This window comes from Terrapene carolina, unplaced genomic scaffold, assembly GCF_002925995.2.
Source record: "Terrapene carolina triunguis isolate 2854851 unplaced genomic scaffold, T_m_triunguis-2.0 Scaffold130, whole genome shotgun sequence".
NCBI lineage: Eukaryota > Metazoa > Chordata > Testudines > Emydidae > Terrapene > Terrapene triunguis.
The window spans coordinates 15032205-15044681 of record NW_020664481.1 but is presented as its reverse complement, the minus strand read 5'-3'; the positions used below and the strand labels follow the sequence as shown (position 1 = coordinate 15044681).

At 45.8% G+C, this 12477-nt stretch overlaps 1 protein-coding gene across 1 annotated transcript in view; it reads right to left on the bottom strand.

Moving 5' to 3' along the window:
* The window catches only part of NFATC2 (nuclear factor of activated T cells 2), a 125427-nt gene extending 113891 nt beyond the window's left edge, over positions 1-11536 (bottom strand). Inside the window, exon 1 of the mRNA XM_024205795.3 lies at positions 11147-11536. The gene's annotated coding sequence lies outside the window, so the exon portion shown is untranslated. The remainder of the gene's footprint in view (positions 1-11146) is intronic.
* Positions 11537-12477: the final 941 nt, after the last annotated feature.

The window sequence follows — 12477 nt, the reverse complement described above, 5'->3', positions numbered from 1 at the left end:
TATGTGCATGTGTGTAAGGAAAACAGAGAGAGGCTCACAGGCCACTTATTTGCCTCCTTTCATGCAGGGGGGCCCTGCTTTGAGCAGGGGGTTGGACTAGATGACCTCCTGAGGTCCCTTCCAACCCTGATATTCTATGATTCTATGAATATGATGCTTCCTCCTTGCCTGTCTCTCTCAGGGGCTGCTGGGGCCCCTGAGTCACCTTGAAAAAGATCCAGCACTGCTTCTGTAGTCAAGCTTGAGACAATTCTTCAAAATCTCTATGGACCGTCTCTCTCTCTCTCTGGGTCTCTGGGTGTGGTTTCATAGAATCTATGTTACTACTGAAGTCAGGGCCCTGCTGCTGCTGCTGAGAATAGGTACTACAGTTTTAGGGTCTATCCTGTTTCTGAGGTTAGTGGTCTTGGCTAGTGGGATTAGAAAAAGAGGCCACCTCAGAAAGCATTGCTGCCAATGGGTTTGGGCTCTGAAGGCATCCTGAAGCACTTATATCTGCTATTGCTGCCATCTCAAAAGATAGCTGCTGCTGCTGCCTTGGAAAGCCTGAGCTATTCTGAAAAGTTTCCATTTGAAGAAATTTTAAAAAAATGTATGCAATGGCTGTCAAGTGTGTGTTTGAGGAAGCACCAGCCTTCCATCATTGGGACCATTATTTAAATGTAGTTAGAACCTCAAACTACAATACTTGTGGTCTTAGATTAGTACTCCGGGGTACCCAAGAAACAGATGTCAATGGTGGTGGTTGACACCACCATCATTATTAGCCCGTCTGCCCCCCAAAAAGGAAAGAGCATGGATTGAACCACCACAAACAGTGAATTTTACTAATTCTAAATCCCCGCCCCTTTCTAGCTGGCCTGTGACTACATTAAAAATTTAAGTGTCAAACTTAGCCTTAATGTTTCTGAGAACAAATCATTTGTCGAGAAATAGAAAATGAAGCTTTTTTTCTTCCAAGAAAACCATGTTGTTTTAAACCTTGGCCACGGACGTTCCATTTAAACATAAACGAAGACACCTGGGTGGGGTCTAGAGGGAGTAATGAGACAAAATCTAACCTGCTGGCCACCTTGGGCAGTAGACAGTGCTCCACACACCATCCAGGTCCCCCATCCATTGAGATGAAGAACTGATATACTGTACTGGCAACAGGAGGTAAGAAGCAGACCCCAGTGGCTGTGGAGGAGGAGTCACCTGTCCCCAAGGCTGGAAGGCTTATAGCTGCCACATCCAAGAGGCAGCGTAGGATGCTGGTGGTCAGGGATTCCCTGCTGAGGGGGACGGAGGTACCTGACAGGATGTCCCAGGAGATGTATTGCCTGTCTGGCACCTGCATCTGATGGCATGCTGTTCCAGGAAGGGGGGCTAGTGGGAAGAGATGGGGGTTTACTTGGCCAAGAAGGGGAAGAGCATCTTCATGCACCAATTTGCCAACCTAGTGAAGAGGGCTTTAAACTAGGTTCAAAGTGGGCAGGTGATGAAAGCCCACAGGTAAGCATTAAAAAATGTGACCATAACAGAGGGCTAGATGTTGGGGGGTGGAGGAGGGGTGGGACATGGAAAATTACAGTAGGGTCTCAGAAGCAACAAGAGGAAAATCAGTGGGGGAATCTGCTCAATATTCTAGATGTCTGTACACAAATGCATGAGTATGGGGAAGAAAGAGGAAGAACTGGAGGTATTAATACATAAGATAAATCATGGCTTAACTGGCATCACAGACTCTTGGTGGGATAAATCTCATAACTGGAGTATTGGAGTAGAGGGGTACATCTTATTCATGAAGGGCAGGCAGGGGGAAAAGGGGAAAAAGGGAGGAAGTGTTGCATTATACATCAAGAATATATACATTTGTTCTGAGGCAGGGCCTGGTGAAATTCATTCTAGGATACTTAAAGACCTAGCTGCAGCAATCTTAGAATGGTTAGCAATTATCTTAGAGAACTCATGGAGGAATGGTGAGTTCTCAGAGGACAGGAGAAGGGCAACCATAGTACCTATCTTTAAAAAAGGGGAACAAAGAGGACCCAGCCTAACCTCAATACCTGGAAAGATACCCAACAAATTATTAAACATATGCAGGATAAAACTACCATACTTTGAGTAGCCTGTGGAATCTTCAGCTGAATATACGTACTCCAAGACAGCATCTAGCAGCCCTTGAATAACTTTAAACCAGCCTCTTCTTCTAATACAATGTGACAAATACTTCCCAATATTCATTTTCTACCTAGAGCTGCAGTGATTTATGAAGGCAAAGACCAAACTATAGAACACAATGTCCAAACACCATAAATGGATTAGTTTGCTGTGGTGGATCTCAACCTTTTCCATATCAGGACCACCTCGTCGATATGAGGATCTTCCACTACCTTAGTTGGGACTCAATCTCATTTACCAGCATTGGAAGAGCGGGGTGATCATGATCCCTGGCACCTGATCATGATGCCACTGGGGTTCATAACTCTCAGACTGAGAACCCGTGACTTAGAGTTGCCTCATATTTTTGTGAAAGCTATTTTCATGAGCCAGAGAGGTGCATCAAGATCTTAAAGCAGGATCTGTCCTTTCAGCGTTAATAGAAATTGCAGCCATTTATACCTATAGAAACCTCTACATGGAGGAAATACTGGAAATACACTGTGATGCATACTGCCATTTTGGGGAACTGGTGAATTTTCCACATAGCTCTATCAGTGCTTGACTTTGGAAGGGCTTTACTCTAATAAACTTGAAACAGTATTTGATACTCAACTACCTGTGTACAACAGGACCAGGAGTCCAGAAATAAAGGGAAGAAACAGCAGTAAAACAGATTTTCTAATGTCATACAAACTGATATTAAAATGATAATGAAAATATTTTTCAATTTGAAATCCTTATGCAGATCTAAGTTTATTATTCACCGTGGCATCGTGTTCAATTTTCACCTCATATCTAGGCTTGGAAGGATTAGGGTTTTTTTAAATCAGTAAATGTCAGCAAACATCAATTTCACCATACACACAAACTGATGAAAAATATTGATAATTGATAATAATCAAAATGTTCCGGTACGCAAAATAAGAAAAATGCTACCTGAGAACTTATAAGAGTTTGATTTAAGAATGTTTACTTTGTATATTTTGACATGTGATGTTGACAAATTGTATTTTAACAGTTATAAAGCTTTAACTTTTTGAATCTCAGCATCTACTATCTGTGATGCTAGACCAGGTGCCAGCTTGTGCCAACATCCCCATGTCTCAACAGAACACTGACAAATACACACCTGGCATCAGTTTGGCTCATCTCTGTGTTAGTATTGTTAAAATAGGTATTAGAATTATAAGAATGTGTTTAGGGTTTAGACATTAGACTTTATTGACTGCTTGTGAGTTGCTGCCTACATTAATCTCACTCATAACATCTGTATCCCATACTATAAGGTAATATTTGAGCAGTTGTATTGGGAGTCTCTCCGACTGTGTAAATCACCAGACACGAGAGAGATATTAACTAGTGTGAAGTGCTGATCTCCAATAGGCGGTGTTACTCCCTTCCCAAAAAGAAAGGTCCATTGATACCAGATGGACAATTGTGGAATGTTGCAACTGGAATATTCCTATGTGCCATTGATAAATGGACACAATAATTTTGGTGTTATTCTGCTTCCTCCCCGTGAAGATGACTCATGCAAGGGACTTGTCCCATCAGCTGAGCTTTGCAACCGAAAGCTTGTGGGATGAAGAGAATAAAACCCCCTAACAAGAAGGAATTGATTATCTCTATACTGCTTGGACTCTGGGGCGCAAGGTGTGCCTAGGCATAAGCAAGAGATCCCCAGCTGCTCAGCCTGGATTAGCCCTCAAGGACATATAGTGATTGCTGATTATAGCAGCTTCTACTATCTTTTGAAATGTAAGATTGTAACACATTTGTGTACCTATGTAAATAACTCTCATTTCCTTTTCTTAGTTAAATTATTTGAGAGCTTATTATAGGATTGGCTACAAATGTTGTCTTTGGAGTGAGATCTAAAGTGCAATTGACACGTGGTAAGTGACTGGTCGTTTGGGACTGGGAGTAACCTGAATATTGCTGTGATTCTTGGTGTAAGGGACCAGCTATCACAAAGGTATGCTTACCTGGATGGTGACATAACTCAGAGTACCCAAGGGGACTGTCTATGACCCCGTGTTCAGATTGTTATAGTGCTTGAGGAGTTTACACTTGACAATTGGTTGGTGAAATCTAAGTATAGACCTCACAACCAATTTTGGGTTTGTGCCCTTGTTCCTAACAGTCTGTCCTGAGGTTGGTTCTCATGCTCTTGAGTCACTGCAGGCAGCGTTATGTGGTCATTAAATAATTATTGTCTGTGTGACAATATACCTCAGGGGAGCACCCCATAACCTCCATATTAATCATTTGTATATAATTGTGATATTTCATATAAAGCATGCCATGTGGAGTATCGTTGAAAAGGTTATGATCCACTGAAACCCGCTATTGCATCTAAATATGTATTTCATTAATGCATATGAAGTTATGAGAATTTTGTTGTATGATTGTCACTAAAATATGCTGTGGGTTTGGGAAGTGCCCAGATACTAACTCCCCAAAGACAATAACCAGGGGGATAACCAATGCCTGGGCGGGTGTTAAACAACCATCAACAGCCATTGTCCAGCAAGGAAGTTACAATTCAATGACTCACTTCCACAAGGCTACACCAGGGGAATCACTCAACCTTGCCTGCTGACTCAGCAATGCCCACCAGACTTGCCTGGACTTGTATTCTCCAGCACATGGACTAAGGGTATAAAACAGAACACAGTGGCCACATGCTTGGCCTTTTCTCCTCCGCTCACCTAGGCTGCAAGCAACAAGGACGCTGAGAAGACTGATGATTTCTACAGAGGAGACTGGCTCGGGTTTAAGAGACAAACCTGTATATTAAGGACTGTAAGATCCAATGGGGTGAGAACATTGCTTAATCTAAATCTGTCTAGTGTGATAGGCGTTAAGGTTGAGACTGCGTGCTTATATTTTCTTTTCTTTTGGTAACCATTCTGACTTTTTGCTTATCACTTACAATCTATCTTTTGTAATCAATAAACTCGTTTTACTATTTATCTTTACCAGTGAGTTTGCTTGAAGTGCTTGGTAAATCTGCTCGGGTTCACAAAGACTGGTATCAGACATGCCAAACCGGTGGAAAAAATGTAGAAATTGGACTTGGTTTTGGCTTAATTGGCTTGTGAGTTGCTTGTTGGCTAGTTTTTGGCTTGTAGCTTGTTGCTTGGTTGGCTTGTAGCTTGTTGCTTCTTTTTTTTTATCAGCTCCCGGCAAGCAGGGGCAAATGGGGGAGAGAATCAGGGGTGTACAGCAGGCCCGCCACAGTCCCAGACTGCACACCGGAGGGATCTAGTCACATAGAGTGTTGGCGTTCTTAGGGACCGGCTTGTTTTGGCCTTATTTTGAAATAGGATTAGCTTGATTTTTGGCTTATTGTGAAAGTCGGGGTGCTTATTTACCACGTGAAAGTTGGTAATTGTGGCTAGTGTATGTCCACTTTCCATTGATGAAACTTGCATTGCTCAAGAAGGGGTCTTAAACAGTGCAAGATGGTATATTCCTGAGGTACAAGGCTGGGAGCTGGGGGGATATGGCTGGTGCCTTTCTCTGTGTGATTCATGAGTGGCTCTGGGAGCATTCATGCAATCTAGCTGGGCATGGGGTTCCACATGCTGTTGCTCTGAGTGATAACAGTGCCTGGAGGGGTTTGCTGCTTGTCACTAGCAGCAAAGCATTGTGAGAGACAGCCCAGGCTGGAGAGTTAAGGGGCACAGTGGTCCCAGAGTCCCAGGCTGCACCCCAAGGATCCCGTCCCACTCTGACCTCCCTAGTGTTTGACCTGCACCATAATTTCCCCAAACCATGACAATTTAAATTGATAAAAATAAAAAGCTTAAAAATAAACACTGATATTAACCATCAAAATTATTTAAAAAATAAAAATTGAATTCTGCCAGGCCTACTCAGTGTTAGGCCAGAACTTTACACACTATCATGGGTTGTATGAAAGCATGTGTCTTCACAGAAAAATGCAACTGATCAAAATATATACCAAGCTCGAGCAAATTTTAGACAATTTTCTGAAAGAGGTTTTGACTATATTATTTTTTATGTAGGACAGGTTAGCTTTAGTTTATATTTACTGGAGGAGGAAAAAAAATACTGGACCAGCAATATACATATGAACCTTTTTCTTTAAAAACAAACAAACAAACAAAATTAAAGGTAGAGAAGGACCATATAAAAGATACGGCACTTACATATCAAAGTTAAAAATGGAGGAAATACTATTACTCTTAAAACAAAAACAAAAACAAAACAAAACTGGTAGTTCCAGTGGTGTCTGTGGCATGCATAAGGAGCCTAAAAGTTACAAGTGGATTTTATCCAAGCTCTTAAAAGTGAGCTCATTGGGTCCTGACTCCAAATGACTAGTTTGGGGTTTGTTTGTTTTTCAGTAAAGTAAAGAAAAGGGGGAAAGAATGTTATTCCTAGTATGTTCTATTAAAACAAGCACAAGCATTCATTTTTGGGGTCAGCTTGAGTCAGATATTACCCCCCAATTTCAGACTCAAAGTGGTTTGGCAAGAAAAGTCAATGGAAAAATTGCTCATAATGTCCGTGTTCCCATTAAGTTCTACAGTCTGCTCTGCAAACCAATGGAATGTACATATAGTAAAAAAAAAACCCAATAGTGAAAAAGAAGCTCTAAGACATTATTATCCCTGGCCTATCCCAAGAGTGAAGCTTATAAAAAGAACTTTCTGGTTATGGCAGCTTCACGTCCACATCTGTGAATGGGATTTCTTTGCTACAGGAAAGCCTTTGAAAATGAATGACTATTTGAGGACATTCAGCTCCAGGTCAGTCTCCTGGCAGCCCTTCTCCTCAGGGCATAACCACAGAAAGAAGGGTGAATCCCATTTCAAACTCCCAACCAGTGCTTTGTAAGGATGGTTTTTTGGGAAGTTTGGAATGATCACTGGCTTGAATTCAGCCCAGTGACTGAAAGTCCTTAACATTTTATGGTTGTTTGGCCCTGTCTGTGAAATAGGCTTGGTGATCTCTGACCAACCCCTACTGGACTGATGGCTACTCATGAAAAACCACTACCATGATTGGCATCCTTGTTGCCATTCACAACACCAGCCAAGCACGGATCAAAAGAGCAAGGATGCCTAAGTATCTTCTCACCCACAGAGCTGGTTCAAGAATGAGGTAAAACTTTCATTGCCCATGCTGTACCTGCTCTGTGAACAAACAGGGGGCTGCACCCAGACCTAGCTTTTACAAACCCTTATTTTGTGGCATTATGGTAACATGATAGAAAGACTTATACACCACAAATTCCTCATACTTTGCACCATGTTATTACTAACAAATTTATTTGGGCATAAGTTTTCGTGGGCTAAAACCCACTTCATCAGATGTATCTGATGAAGTGGGTTTTAGCCCATGAACGCTTATGCCCAAATAAATGCGTTAGTCTCTAAGGTGCCACAAGGACTCCTCGTTGTTTTTGCTGATACAGGCTAACACGGCTACCCCTCTGAAACATGTTATTACTGTGGCTTAGTGCTGCTCTTCTCCCTTCGGGCTACTACTCTATGGAGTTGATGGAGAGCAGAATTATGACATCAGGGATGAATCAACCAAACAGCAGCCTCCCCTCTTCTCTCCTCCCACCTACTCCTGCCCCAGTACTGGGAGTGGCTTCAGTGAGAGTTTTGTCTGCATGAGGAGTGCAGGGGTTGGCCCCAAGATTTATCCCTCCTTGAGCAGCTGAGGGTAAGAAGTGTAAATACACTATATTGCTGCTTTGTTTACTGAGTTTCCCATGTTTAATCTGAAAACCCCAAGTTTTTATTTCCCCTCAGTGGATTGCTGGCTTTCCATGGACAACATCCAGCTCAAAGCTGATGGGAAGAGAGAAGAGAATTTCCTCTGGGATTTTTGACAGCCTTGAGAAATTACAAGAGATGCATACAAATACAAGGCAAGTTGCTAGCGGCCATCCAAGTGCTTCATATGGCTGATACGTGGGCACAGGAGCTGATTTCCCAAAGCAGGTGGCAATGTGACCGGCCAACAGACAAAGGAGCAAGAAGAAACCTTCCATTTGCCCCTGTTATTTTATATTTACAACATATTAGCATGTTGGGGGTGAAAAGGCTAGGAAAGCAAATGGAGAAAAGGAGAGGGGGAAGATACATTTGGGGGTGAAGTAAGGGCAATAGGACTGCATAGGAGAAGGGGAAGGGCCCTGTAGGTACTTATGGCTGGAGAAAGTGTGGGTTATGGGTACAGTCGGAAAGGGGGCGGTGAGGGCCTGCTCCAAAGCCCAGTGAAGTCAATAGGAGTCTTTGCACTGACTCCAATGAATTTTGGCTCAGAGCCCTAGGGTGTATGTGTTAACAAGTGTGTTTTAGCAGGTGTCTGCTGGGCCATCACATCTGCTGAAGGAAAACAAAACAAAAACCAGGCGCCACCAATAAGCCTCCAAAGAAAGCCCTTTGATGCCGTGCCCCCAGCTGGCACCGCTTCTGCTGGCGTTCCCATACCAGTCCTTCGAGTTGGCCGTACTTCCTGCTCTCAGGCTGGGAACAGACGAAAGCATAATAGTGATCATGTAAAAAAATACATCGGCATCAGAGCATCTAAGCGGCACCATGTTTGCCTTTGAGAAGGGGCACCAGAGCTGTTTGCTGGCCTCCAGCTGGCATCCGAAGAAGTGGGCTGTAGCCCACGAAAGCTTATGCTCAAATAAATGTGTTAGTCTCTAAGGTGCCACAAGTACTCCTGTTCTTTTTGCGGATACAGACTAACAGGGCTGCTACTCTGAAACCTGGCATCTAGCAGGTCTACTTCTGGCGCCTCAACCCCCACCCCCGCCTTTGAAAGGCAGCGGGGGAGGGGCTCCCCCCTCTGCTGTGACTTCAGAGCCGCGCTCCGAGCTCAGGCTCCCCGGCCCTGCACCTCGCCGCCGCACGCGCTGAGCAAGCGTCGCTCCCCGGCCGCTGGGGCAGACACCCCCCTCGCCCCGCCGCCAGCGCCTCTCCGGGAGGAGGAGCGAGGCGGCTCCGGAGGACTGATCCGCACCGTCCCAGAAGGGCGGGACTTGCGAGTGGATCTAGTCAATGGCAAAGAGCCCCCCCTCCCCCTCCCCCTCCCCCAAGGAGCTCGTTTCGTCACCAGCACACGGGGCCATCTAAACCGAGCCACTAACTCCGCGCTCGAGCCCGATTCCTGCCCCCGGGGCGCAGGTTTCAGCGGTGGGCGCCCACGCTCGGCTCTCCTCCGGAGACTCGCCCCCGGCCCGTGTGCGCCGGCGGCTGCTTTGCACAGCCGAGCGCAGAAAGGAGTCACCCAAATACAACCGTGGCCGCTGTTCGGCCTCTGCCCAGCGCTAGAGATTTGGCAGCAAGCGGGCCACGGCTTGAGAGGGGCTTTGAGGCACTTCCACAGCAGGAAACTGTGACGTTCAGACTAGATAAACCACCTGGCGCGAGTTTCTATTGAGCAGCTGGTTCCTTGGCCCGCACGAACGCGGTTATCGCGACAAGTCACGATCGGGCCCAGAGTCTCTGGGAAACGAACATGCTTCATTTCCAGCTCTGGGTCCTTCCTTGTGCGAGGCAGCAGATAACTTTCCTAGCCCGAGCCCTTCACAGAGGGTCTGCTCCTCTCCGCTGGTTGTCTGCCAACGCTTTGCAGCTTCAGCGGCTACCGCTCCGCATGCAAGGGTTGCTAGTCTAATCCGGATTACATTACTCACACCGATACCACACCCACCTTCGCTCTCCCGTACACACGTACACAGGAGGATCACCATGGAGACTAGCCCTTGTAACAGCCTCTGCCCGAGCTTTGTATTGAATCAGGTGGCTAGTACTTGCAAAAAGAAGGGATGATCTTTTCTAGAGAGCTCTGTGGCTTCTAAACAGCTGCTAAAGCCACGCCAGCGTCTGTGCCTATCGACCCGTCCCCGCCCCCTCGCCTATATCCCGCACGGATAATGACAGCCTAGCCCTGCGGTTCCCCTCGGGACGCGGATTCAACCCTTCTGCCGTCTACACAGCCACGGCCAGGCGGTCACACGCCTCCGAGCCCCAGCGGAGCTTGGCACGTTCAAAACCTCCGGGCTATTTTGTGAAGCGAGGGAATAATCTCAGCTGGGCTCAGTGAAATTGCAATTTCTTCTCCCACAGCCCGGCCAGGCCGAGCGCAAACCCCATCTTCAGCCCAGATTTATGACACCAAGCAGACTCCTCCCCCACGCGGCTCACTTAACCCTTCCTGCGCTCCCCCGGGGAACCCTCCCCCGCGCCGCTTTCCCGTGCTCCGAGGTGGGCTTGTGGTTTTTAAAGCCACCCTGCGGGAGCACGCGCCGCTCGTTAGCAAAAAGGTCCCAGGGACCGGGCAGCTCAGAGGCGATCACAACTCCCAATCGCCTAGAGTCTGCTCCTGCACCAACGGGACATAAGCGGAGCCAAGTGCGTTCAATCAGCTTTAAGGTACATTCTAGGTCGGGCATACACGATACTTAAACCTAATGATAACACGGTGCGCATCACCCTGGAAACCGAGAGGAGGAATATAGAAAAATGAAGGGGAAAGGAAATCCAAATGAAGGATAACCTGTCCGCTTGGTCATTGGCTATTAAAGCAACATCAAACATGAGCCAGCCCAAGTACTATTTTGTTTCTTTCAAAAATTGCACGTAACCCATGGAACCCCCAGCCTGTCAGAGGTAAAGTAAGGGTTAATCACGCAAGGGGTTAGTAAGCAAGACTCCTGATGATGAAAGTCCCTCTGGCTGAGTTTGAAAGGAGATTTGTTCAGACAAATTTTGATCGCCCGTCCGGAGCGCTTCAAACCAAGCCTGAAAGTTTCTGTACCTTCCCCAGGCGAGGTTCTAGCAGTGGAAAACTTCCTACCTAGAGATCCTTTAGCTGTGCTTCTTGAAGCAGAAACACACAAACACTGAACATTGCAGCTAGCCCTTAGGAAAGATCTACACAGAAATATTTGAAGGACTATAGAGAACGCGCGCGGGAGAGCATAGAATTGGGAGGACTCTACCTTGATCCATAGACCTCATGATGTGGTGGTAATGTACCAGCCTGCAGGCAGCTTCTCTCTGCATTAGGATTTTTTTTTAATTACTCAGTGGCAGTGGGGAAAAAAAAATCTTCTTTAACCATATTCAACCCAGGCTGCCCGAAGAGAGGCACCCCCCGTTGCTCGCCTCTCCTTGGTGGCTTTGGGGGTGCAAAGAGGGATCCGAACCGGGCTGAGTGTGTTCCTGAAGTGAAGTCAGTTCTCTGCTCTGAGATGTGGGTTACTAGAGAGGGAAAGGCCACTTCCTTCCCTGCTCCGAGTGTTTATAGTCTTTGAATGCTGTAAAATAACGGGATTCCCTCACTGTTTCCTCCTGTTTATCCCAGTGCCATGGAAACCCCTGGATCGCCTCCATCTCCCAAACTGAGGGCTTTCCTGCAAACTTCACACTCAGGAATCCATGACGTCTCCCAGCTCCGGGCCAAGGCAGCTCTGTGGCTTTTCTCAGTCTGCAGCACAAGCACTTAATTGTTGAGCCGAAAGTTACCGAGCGCGAGAGAAATATGGATGATGTTACAAATCCCAGTGTGTGTGTTTTTAAACAAAACTTGCAGGCACTGCAAAAGCTTTCAAAGCAACGGGGCTTCTGTGCAGCTTTCTCTCGTCCCAGCAGAGAAGCTGCTGCTTTTTTACCTTTGCATAAAAACATTCAGAAAACTCAAATCCCCGTCTCTGATTTAAAGTCCTTGAAATGTGCCAGCGCCCTAATAATATCCATCTTGTTATTGGCACAGGCTTTAGCGCCTCATTGGCACTGACTCGATCCTTCAGTCAATAAATATGGCTAGTGTCATTTCACAAATCTCTCTCTGTCTCTATTTTTAGATCTGTGTGTGTGTTTGTGTGGGTGGGTGGGCGGGAGGGGGGAGCAATCCCAAGGATTTCCATTGATACACGTGGATCTTAGCAAGAATGAAATAGCCAAGGAAGCTTCTGAAACCAAGACAACCCCTGTGTGTTTACACGGACTATGTATAAACAGGAAAATAAAGTCAAAGAAAACAGGAAAATAAAGCCCAAGATGTCATGACCTTGGTGGTGGCTTACAATGTATAGTTTTCACTGTTGTGTTAACAGGCTTCCCTTGGTTCTTTAATGGGAATTAGAGCCTACACTCAGATGGGAATTTTTTTCCATAAGAGATCAAGAGTTCAGAAATCAAAAGTGCTTAATTTGCACGTTGCTCTCCCGGTGTTTGTCCCTAATCCAATCAAGCAGTGAAATTTACATTCAATACAAGTTGCTGCCGAGGTCAGATAGAATCGTGGGTAGCAATAGAGAGTGAGTCACTT